The 7,910-nt window shown below is 41.3% G+C and overlaps 1 pseudogene; it reads left to right on the forward strand.

Moving 5' to 3' along the window:
- The first annotated feature begins 2,072 nt into the window (after positions 1 to 2,072).
- Positions 2,073 to 2,837, forward strand: LOC138438164 (pre-mRNA-splicing regulator WTAP-like; annotated as a pseudogene).
- The last annotated feature ends 5,073 nt before the right edge of the window (positions 2,838 to 7,910 follow it).

The following is a 7,910-nucleotide window of genomic DNA, read 5'->3' on the forward strand; positions in this document are numbered from 1 at the left end:
TATAGAGAATAGTTCAATTAAGATAATTGTCCATCAGTTGAATAGTGTGTAAATTACCATGCAGTCTTCTGAAAACAAACTTGGTTTTCAATAGAATGATGTCTTATCCTGTTATTATTCAACTTATCATGTCAGATTGTGTTCTGTTTTTTACACACTAGCAATTAATTGTATAGCTTTCAAGATTAAGATTACTTTCTTTGCCTCCTCCAGTTTAGCTTTAAATACCATGTTATAGGTAATATGACTAATATAAGTATATTATCTTGCAATTAGGCTCATATAAACAGAAATATCAGTATATCAGAATTAATGTATAAGTCAAGGTCTCAGCAGGATAAAGATGATATATTCATTTAGGATAAATTGAGGAGGATTTATTAAAGAGATTGTTTTAAGAGTTAGCAGTGTGAAAACCTTTGAAGAATTCCATAGGGGAGGGACTGGTACACTAAATATCCAGTGTGTCTGTTTTCCTTCCCTCTGATCATCTGCCTGGGATTCTATATTGGCAAAACTCAACTGGAAGAGGACGAAAGAGCCTTCTGAGATGGTCAATACAGATGTACTTTCCAGGAAGGAGAGTAGAGTGAAGAGTGACTCTAATTAGACAAACAAGATGTATGGCACCATTCATTCTTTTGTTTCTCAGTATACACTATAGTCTTTGGCTTGAATGCGTTGCAAAAACAGGAGACACATAGAGACCCATAGCATGTTCAGTCAGTCAAACGCCTATCTGACGTCTAAAATATTAACTGCAACCAGTTTTCATATAAGAAAGTAGGAGAAAAAGAGAGAGAAAGAAAGAGTTAAATATTATTAAATATGGCTAAGTCACCACTTCTTTACCTGGTTAAAAGATCTAGGTTGATTATAACTGCCTTAATTCACAGTATATTCCACATTCTCCTTACCCTCTGCCAATAACTTTCTGGACAAAGTTCCCTAGAATGTTAACCCAAATCATCTTTCCTATAGAATCTGACACCTTGTATTGCCATAGTATTTCACTGATTAGGGCTACAGCATATTAAAAAGCAGAGACATTACTTTGCCAACAATGGTCCATCTAATCAAAGCTATGGTTTTTCTAGTAGTCATGTATGGATGTGAGAGTTGGACTATAAAGAAAGCTGAGTGCTGAAGAATTGATGCTTTTGAACTGCGGTGTTGGAGAAGACTCTTGAGAGTTCCTTGGACAGCAAGGAGATTCAACCAGTCCATCCTAATGGAAAAGAGTCCTGAATATTCATTGAAAGGACTGATGATGAAGCTGAAACTCCAATACTTTGGCCACCTGATGCAAAGAGCTGACTCATTTGAGAAGACCCTGATGCTGGAAAGACTGAAGGTGGGAGGAGAAAGGGACAACAGAGAATGAGATTGTTGGATGGCATCACCAACTCAATGGACATGAGTTTGAGTAAGCCCCAGAATTTGGTGATGGACAGGGAGGCCTGGCATGCTGCAATCCATGGGGTCTCAAAGAGTCAGAGACGACTAAGCAACTGAACTGAATTGAACTGAACAAATTCATGATATATTCCATATTCTCCTTACCCTCTGCCAGTAACTTTCTGGACAAAGTTCCTTAGCATGGTAATCCAAATCATCTTTCATATAGAATGTGACACCTTGTGTTGCTAAAGTATGTCACTGATCAGGGCTATTAACAAGTACATAGAAATATAAGGAGACACCTAGTGAACCCCTGGATTCCAATAATAGTCTTTTTGTCCAGTACATGCCAACTAAAGGGATCAATGACCCCAGTTAGTTCTCTTCTTATTGATTTAGAGACATGAGAATCCCCCATTGGCCAGGAGTAAATTTAACCTCCAATTTGTTGGAATCATGATTGTATTTTTTTGAACTAACATTCCTTCTTTGGGCACTAGCGCCTCCACATCCACCAAGTTCAATGTTGCATTGCCAAAGATAAAAATTTCTCAGAGCGCCATTTTGTGGCAGCGAGACCCGCAAATAAAGGGGAGTGCCTGGTTTGCGGCGCGGAGGAGGAGCGCGAGGGCCAGCGGCGGCGCGGTAGGGCGGCCTGGGCGGCGGGGCGCCTGCGCGACCTCCGTCTGGAGAGGATTCAAGATGACCAACGAAGAACCTCTTCCCAAAAAGGTTCGACTGAGTGAAACAGACTTCAGAGTTATGGTATGAGATGAATTAATTCTAAGGGGGAAACAGTATGAAGCATATGTGCAAGCTTTGGAGGGCAAGTACACAGATCTCAACTGTAATGACGTAACTGGCTTAAGGCAATCTGAAGAAAAACTAAAGCAGCAGCAGCAAGAATCTGCACGCAGGGAAAACATTCTTGTAAAGCTAAGAGCAACCAAGGAGCAAGAAATGCAAGAGTGTACGACTCAGATCCAGTACCTCAAGCAAGTCCAGCAGCCTAGCGTTGCACAACTGAGATCAACGGTGGAGCCAGCAATCAACTTGTCACTCCTAAAAATGAAAAGTGAACTGGAACAGACTAAAGACAAACTGGAACAAGCCCAAAATGAACTGAGTGCCTGGAAGTTTACGCCTGATAGGTAAACAAATCAAACTCCCCAGTCAAGACTTCCCTGACAGTCCCACTGCGAGAAAGCTGTGGTGGGACAGCCACGTACTCGTTTCAACACCAAGACTCAGACTTTTTGAGCCAAAAAGCCACATTCTTATATTATCCAGCTTGTAAAGGTTAATGTAAAACTTACCAGATGAACCTTGTGTTTCAGCTTTTTTCTCCTCCCCCTCCCCTTGCTTCAGAGGCCTGATGCCGTCGGACTATTCCGAAGAAGTGGCCACCTCCGAAAAATTCCCCTTCTAGAACATGTAGACACTTGAGAAATGTTTCTGTTTGAAAAGAATAGAGGGAGAAACAGAAGTCTTAAGTCTGTGGCACACTGTGTCTTCAGACAGTTTGGAGGAATGAAAACCTGGAGATTTAAAACCATGAATTGAACATGTAAAATTCCAGTAAATGTAAATGTAAAGATGAAATATGCATCGCTTTTAACCTTGAGCGTAGTGACTTAGAGACACTGTATACCAGTTTTGCCAATAAGACTGTGGACTTCGTGATTGTTGTTGAACTTCTGAGTCACACTCAAATGAGGTGAATTTTGCCTTTAAAGGGTTTATTTGCTAAGAACCAACTTAATAGTCATGAGTGAATCAAATAATAGATGTCAGTACAAGTAGTTCATCTATTTAACCATTTCGTTTGGGGCTCTATATTACTTGATTGAGCCTTAAATCAGTGTGGTTTTACTCAATGATTTGTTCTTTGAATGGTTGCTAATACTGTAGATAATCTTACGGAGGACTGTACAAACACGAAGGTGTGGTGTCAAACTTCAGGTTTTAAACTGTTTAAAATGTTATAAATATTCATTTCATGACTAGATTGTATAAGGATATTGGCTGTGATGAGACTCACTGTGTTATTTTTTTCAGTAGTGAAATTTATTAAATCCCCATTCCATTCAACAGGCACATGTTGAAAGAGCATTGTCGTTGGTATTAATGGAGGAATGTGTTCCTTCATTGAATTTGGGCCTTTTGTATTGCACTCTAGATATTAAATTAAATGTGCGTTGAAAAAAAAATTCTCAAAATGTTACTATATGTAATATTGAGAGAGGCCACCTTCACTGTCATCTCTTTGTTCCCATATCTATGCATTCTGGGTATACATGAGCTGAGGTTTAAGGCATAGATCACATATCCTATAAGCCTACTATATCCTGTTCCCTCCCCAAAATTAAGGTCCTTGATGAAATGAATATGAAACTCTTAAACCCCATTAGGCTACTTATTATTTTATCACTTTTCCATTCATTCTCAACAGGGGTATCCCTAAGTGGGAGATGTTGAGTTTCGAGTGTAAAAAAAAATCTGGAATATCAAAATAGTATTTGATGGAAGGAGAAGGGCAGGATGTGGGGGTGGCACAATTAGAAAAAGCAATGTCTAAAAAAAATTCTGTAGGAGAGAGATAATGAAGAAACGTTAAGAAACACTGAATTACTATATGTTGTTGTTGTTAAGTTGCTAAGTCGTCTCAGACTCTTTGTGACCCTGTGAACTGCAGCATGCCAGGATTCCCTATCCTTCACTATCTCCTTGTGTTTGCTTGAGTTTATGTCCATTAAGTCAGTGATGCCATCCAACCATCTCATCCTCTGTTTCCCCTTTCTCCTCTTGCCCTCAATCTTTCCCAGCATCAGGGTATTTTCCAGAGTCAACTGTTCTTTTCAGGTGGACAAAGTATTGGAGCATCAGCTTCAGCAGCAGTCTTGCCCATGAATTTTCAGAGTTGATTTCTTTAAGGATTGACTGGTTTGATCTCCTTGCTGTCCAAGGGACTCTCAAGAATCTTCTCTAATACCACGATTGGAAAGCATCAATTCTTCAGCACTCACCCTTCCTTCATTCATACACATTCATACATGACTTCTGGAAAACCATAGCTTTGACTATATAGACATTTGTCAGCAAAGTGATGCCTCTGCTTTTTAATACATTGCCTAGGTTTGTCATAGCTTTTCTTCCAAGGAGGAAGCATCTTTAATTTCATGGCTGTAGCTACCACCCACTGCAATTCTTTTATTTAAAATATTATTTACAACAGAAGCAGAAGGATATTGGAAAACCATGAAGGGTAACGTAGTAACCTGAGGGTAGGTGCCACCTATTTTTCAAAGGAGACAAAAAGGAGGAATAGTTAAAAGAACTTGTAAGCACATGATCATATTTAAATAACTGATGAGAGGAAATACAACTTTTGTTGAGAAAAACAGCCAGTTTAAACAACCTCTTCAGGAAAGACTTCACAGCAACAAGTTTTCCAACATTCAGTTCAGTTCAGTTCAGTCGCTCAGTTGTGTCCGACTGTTTGAGACCCCATGAATCGCAGCACGCCAGGCCTCCCTGTGCATCACCAACTCCCAGAGTTCACTCAGACTCATGTCCATCGAGTCAGTAATGCCATCCAGCCATCTCATCTTCGGTCGTCCCCTTTTCCTTCTGCCTCCAATCCCTCCCAGAATCAGAGTCTTTTCCAATGAGTCAATTCTTCGCATGAGGTGGGCAAAGTACTGGAGTTTCAGCTTTAGCATCATTCCTTCCAAACAAATCCCAGGGCTGATCTCCTTCAGAATGGAGTGGTTGGATCTCCTTGCAGTTCAAGGGACTCTCAAGAGTCTTCCCCAACACCACAGTTCAAAAGCATCAATTCTTCAGCGCTCAGCCTTCTTCACTGTCCAACTCTCACATCCATACATGACTACTGGAAAAACCATAACCTTGACTAGAAGGACCTTAGTCGGCAAAGTAATGTCTCTGCTTTTAAATATACTATCTAGGTTGGTCATAACTTTTCTTCCAAGGAGTAAGCGTCTTTTAATTTCATGGCTGTAATCACCATCTGCAGTGATTTTGGAGCCCCCAAAATAAAGTCTGACACTATGTCCACTGTTTTTCCATCTATTTCCCATGAAGTGATGGGACCGGATGCCATGATCTTTGTTTTCTGAATGTTTAGCTTTAAGCCAACTTTTTCACTTTCCTCTTCATATTATTGTCTTATCTTTTGCCACAGTTCCAAATTTTCTGTCCTGCAAGCTATACAGAAATGGAACCCATTGATATAGGCTATCTAGGACAGTCTCTTAGGTCAGAAAACAGAGTGTAAAAAGGTGGATGGGGTAAACAGATGCTATTCAACACAATAACATTTAAGGGTAAGGGTGGCAGCTGGGAGGAGCCACCCATGCCCGAGCCCAGGGCAGGCGGCCAGGAGGAGCATCCAGAGGAGCGGTGGCTGCACAGGTGCAGGAGGGCCTAGAGGAGCTATCCCACATTGAAGGTCATGAACGGTGGCGGTAAGGAGATATCCCTTGTCCAAGATAAGGAGCAGTGGCTGTGTTTTGCTGGAGCAGCCATAAAGAGATACCCCATGCCCAAGGTAAGAGAAACCCAAATAAGATGGTAGGTGTTGCAAGAGGGCATCAGAGGCAAGACACACTGAAACCGTATTCAAAGAAAACTAGTCAGTCTAATCACACTAGGACCACAGCCTTGTCTAACTCAATGAAACCAAGCCATGCCTGTGGGGCAACCCAAGATGGGCGGGTCATGGTGGAGAGGTCTGACAGAACGTGGTCCACTGGAGAAGGGAATGGCAAGCCACTTCAGTATTCTTGCCTTGAGAACCCCATGAAGAGTATGAAAAGGTAAAATGATACGGTGGCTCAGACGGTAAAGTGTCTGTCTACAATCTGGGAGCCCCAGGTTCGAGCCATGGGTTGGGAAGATCCATTGGAGAAGGAAATGGCAATCCACTCCAGTACTATTGCCTGGAAAATCCCATGGACAGAGAAGCCTGATAGGCTAAAGTCTGTGGGGTTGCAAAGAGTCGGACACGACTGAGCAACTACACACACACACACGAAAAGAGGAACTCTCCAGGTCATTAGGTGCCCTATATGCTACTGGAGATCAGAGGAGAAATAACTCCAGAAAGAATGAAGGGATGGAGCCAAAGCAAAAACAATACCCAGTTGTGGATGTGACTGGTGATAGAAGCAAGACCCAATGCTGTAAAGAGCAATATTGCATAGGAACCTGGAATGTCAGATCCATGAATCAAGGCAAATTGGAAGTGGTCAAACAGGAGATGGTAAGGGTGAACGTCGACATTCTAGGAATCAGTGAACTAAAATGGACTGGAATGGGTGAATTTAACTCAGATGACCATTATATCTACTACTGCGGGCAGGAATTCCTCAGAGGAAATGGAGTAGCCATCATGGTCAACAAGAGTCCGAAATGCAGTACTTGGATGCAATCTCAAAAATGACAGAATGATCTCTGGTCATCTCCAAGGCAAGCCATTCAATATCACAGTTATCCAAGTTTATGCTCCAGCCAGTAACGCTGAAGAAGCTGAAGTTGAATGGTTTTATGAAGACTTACAAGACGTTTTAGAACTAACACCCAAAAAAGATGTCCTTTTCATTATAGGGGACTGGAATGCAAAAGTAGGAAGTCAAGAAACACCTGGAGTAACAGGCAAATTTGGCCTTGGAATACGGAATGAAGCAGGGCAAAGACTAATGGAGTTTTGCCAAGAAAATGCACTGGTCGTAGCGAACACCCTCTTCCAACAACACAGGAGAAGACTCTACACATGGACATCACCAGATGGTCAACACCGAAATCAGACTGATTATATTCTATGCAGCAAAGATGGAAAAGCTCTATACAGTCAACAAAAACAAGACCAGGAGCTGACTGTGGCTCAGATCATGAACACCTTATTACCAAATTCAGACTTAAATTGAAGAAAGTAGGGAAAACCGCTAGACCATTCAGGTATGACCTCAATCAAATCCCTTATGATTATACAGTGGAAGTGAGAAATAGATTTAAGGGCCTAGATCTGATAGATAGAGTGCCTGATGAACTATAGAATGAGGTTCGTGACATTGTACAGGAGACAGGGATCAAGACCATCCCCATGGAAAGGAAATGCAAAAAAGCAAAATGGCTGTCTGGGGAGGCCTTACAAATAGCTGTGAAAGGAAGAGAGGTGAAAAGCAAAGGAGAAAAGGAAGGATATAAGCATCTGAATGCAGAGTTCCAGAGAATAGCAAGAAGAGATAAGAAAGCCTTCTTCAGCGATCAATGCAAAGAAATAGAGGAAGAGAACAGAATGGGAAAGACTAGAGATCTCTTCAAGAAAATGAGAGATACCAAGGGAACATTTCATGGAAAGATGGGCTCAATAAAGGACAGAAATGGTATGGACCTAACAGAAGCAGAAGATATTAAGAAGAGGTGGCAAGAATACACAGAAGAACAGTACAAAAAAGATCTTCACGACCGAGATAATCATGATGATG

This window comes from Ovis canadensis, chromosome 3 (assembly GCF_042477335.2).
Source record: "Ovis canadensis isolate MfBH-ARS-UI-01 breed Bighorn chromosome 3, ARS-UI_OviCan_v2, whole genome shotgun sequence".
NCBI lineage: Eukaryota > Metazoa > Chordata > Mammalia > Artiodactyla > Bovidae > Ovis > Ovis canadensis.